The sequence below is a fragment of the Camponotus vicinus genome, unplaced genomic scaffold (genome assembly GCF_025532165.1).
Source record: "Camponotus vicinus isolate PSW18456_S1 unplaced genomic scaffold, iyCamVici1.0 SCAF_23, whole genome shotgun sequence".
NCBI classification, from domain to species: domain Eukaryota; kingdom Metazoa; phylum Arthropoda; class Insecta; order Hymenoptera; family Formicidae; genus Camponotus; species Camponotus vicinus.
The window spans coordinates 17501-20000 of NW_028141960.1; the positions used below are offsets into that span (position 1 = coordinate 17501).

The 2500-nt window shown below is 56.7% G+C and overlaps 2 non-coding genes across 2 annotated transcripts in view; both read right to left on the bottom strand.

Annotated features, from left to right (window-relative positions):
• The window catches only part of LOC145967696 (large subunit ribosomal RNA), a 4073-nt gene extending 2809 nt beyond the window's left edge, over positions 1-1264 (bottom strand). Inside the window, exon 1 of the ribosomal RNA XR_014437497.1 lies at positions 1-1264. This exon is cut by the window's left edge and continues 2809 nt beyond it. This is a non-coding gene — a ribosomal RNA (large subunit ribosomal RNA).
• A 1217-nt stretch (positions 1265-2481) lies between these two features.
• The window catches only part of LOC145967699 (5.8S ribosomal RNA), a 155-nt gene continuing 136 nt past the window's right edge, over positions 2482-2500 (bottom strand). Inside the window, exon 1 of the ribosomal RNA XR_014437500.1 lies at positions 2482-2500. This exon is cut by the window's right edge and continues 136 nt beyond it. This is a non-coding gene — a ribosomal RNA (5.8S ribosomal RNA).

A 2500-nucleotide genomic window follows, 5' to 3' on the forward strand; every position in this document is an offset into this window, starting at 1 on the left:
AGGGAACCAGCTACTAGATGGTTCGATTAGTCTTTCGCCCCTATACCCAGTTCCGACGATCGATTTGCACGTCAGAATCGCTACGGACCTCCATCAGGGTTTCCCCTGACTTCGTCCTGACCAGGCATAGTTCACCATCTTTCGGGTCCCAACGTGTACGCTCTGGGTGCGCCTCTTCTCGCGTTGAGAACGAGACGCCCCGGGAGTGCGAGGCCGCATCGCGACGCGGCCCATCCTCCCTCGGTCGACGGCCAGGGCCGACCTTCACTTTCATTACGCCTTTAGGTCTCGCGACAAGTCCCAATGACTCGCGTACATGTTAGACTCCTTGGTCCGTGTTTCAAGACGGGTCCTAAGAGTACCCAAAGCAGTAGCGTCGCCGACCGGTATCCGTCCCCCGTGAGAGAGACGTTCGCAGGCCTGTCGAAGGTGATCCGTACTTTAACCAACAGCGGGCCAGGACCGGGGACGGCGCAAAGTCCGTAACCTCCGAGTACCGTGGCGCGCGCTTGCGACGGCCTCGACGCACCGTGTAGAAGTGCGGCCTGATACCTTGCGCGTACCGCCGAGCAGCCGGCCGGGCGACCGAGGGTTTGTCGCGTGCCGTTTTACCGGCGACGCGACAGTCACCGCACCCGGGCCGTAGACCGACACCCAGCGGGTCGCGACGTTCTACTTGGGGAGAAGTGCACGACGACGACAGCCGGACATCGGCGCACGGTAGCGTGCCCGCGCGCGAGCCGCGAGGACTCCGCGGGACATCGCCCACCGACGCGAAGCCAGCGCCGCTGACGATGAATCTCCCCGTTCGATCTTTTGGGTTTCTTAGGTTTACCCCTGAACGGTTTCACGTACTCTTGAACTCTCTCTTCAAAGTTCTTTTCAACTTTCCCTCACGGTACTTGTTCGCTATCGGTCTCGTGGTCGTATTTAGCCTTAGATGGAGTTTACCACCCACTTAGAGCTGCACTCTCAAGCAACCCGACTCTAAGGAGAGATCCTCCCGAGACGCGCACCGGTCGCTACGGGCCTGGCACCCTCTACGGGTAAGTGGCCCCATTCAAGATGGACTTGGACGCGACGCGACGCCTCGGGATAAGCGGATCCTCCCAAACACCACATTTCCCTGCGGCGGAACCGCGGGATTCGGTGCTGGGCTCTTTCCTGTTCGCTCGCCGCTACTGAGGAAATCCTAGTTAGTTTCTTTTCCTCCGCTTAATAATATGCTTAAATTCAGCGGGTAATCTCGCCTGCTCTGAGGTCGTCAGAGTTTTGTAGAGAAACTCTCTACAAAGTGATATAGAGAGATAGAGGGAGTGTGCGGTGGTGGAGTTATTGCGCTAAGTAGTATCATTATTGTTTGTTAATTACTACTATTGTTAGCGGTAACGCACCGACCGATATTGCGCGCGCGGCACAATCTAGTCTTGTTTCGCGGGGACGCGAGAGAGGAGATAGATATATTATAATATCGTTTTGCGCTTCTTTTCTTCCGTCCCTCTAACTTCCACGATTATAATAACACGGCGCGGCGTAATTATGATGCGCGCGCGCGCGTGTATATATATAACGGGCGCGGTATGGAATCGATTCGACGAGTACACGACGACGCGTGCCGGTCACAATCTTCGTTCGAAAATTTCGTGGACTCGGACACGCGGTCGGCTCGCGATTCATCCGCTTTTTTAAGGGTGGATTTCTCTCGCAATTTCTCTCCCTCCGCGTACCGCCGGACGACGACTGTGCGCGCGCCGCGGTTTCCCTTCTCCATATATTTTTACCGTAAGGTATCTCGCGCCGCGAGATAGGAGGCGAAGCCTCGCGTGTAATAAAAGGCGCGGTATCGCGCGAGCGCGCTGGCGCACCGAGAGACCGAGAGAGAGTCGCACAGCGCGACGACGCGATCGGAAGAGACAACGACGCGCTAGAAAGACGGACGCAGCAGAATGTGCTGCTGCGCCGCTTTCTTTTTGCATTTTATTCGCCAACTACGAGATCACTCGTAGAGAGCGAGATCATTCGAGTGTCGCGCGTCGTTCGTCGTCGTTCCTCTCGCTTAAACTTTTCGCATATTCTCTCGTGTGTCGTCGTTGTGTATATCTCCGCCGACAACTCTCTCCATATCATTCGACAGCCTCCGGGCGCCGCTCGCGCGCGCTTCGCTATCCTTTAAACGCTTTGTGCGTACACGCGCGCCTCTCTCCTCCTCTTTATAACTCCTCTCGCTGCACACACCTTCGGTGTCATTTCAGACGACGCCAATCGACGACGGCCTCTCGTCGAACCCGTCGCCAATACATACTGGGAGGGTGACAAAGAGGCTCTAGTCTCTCTCGGGCGAACGTCCAACGATCGCTCGTACGCCGTTTACGCAATGCGACGGGGGCACAGCGACGACAGCCGACGACATTTCGTCGTTTCACGGCTACGCCGTGGCTCGTCAGCTTGCGTAAGGGCGCAAGCAGTTTAGGTTTGTTAAAACGACCCTCAGCCAGGCGTG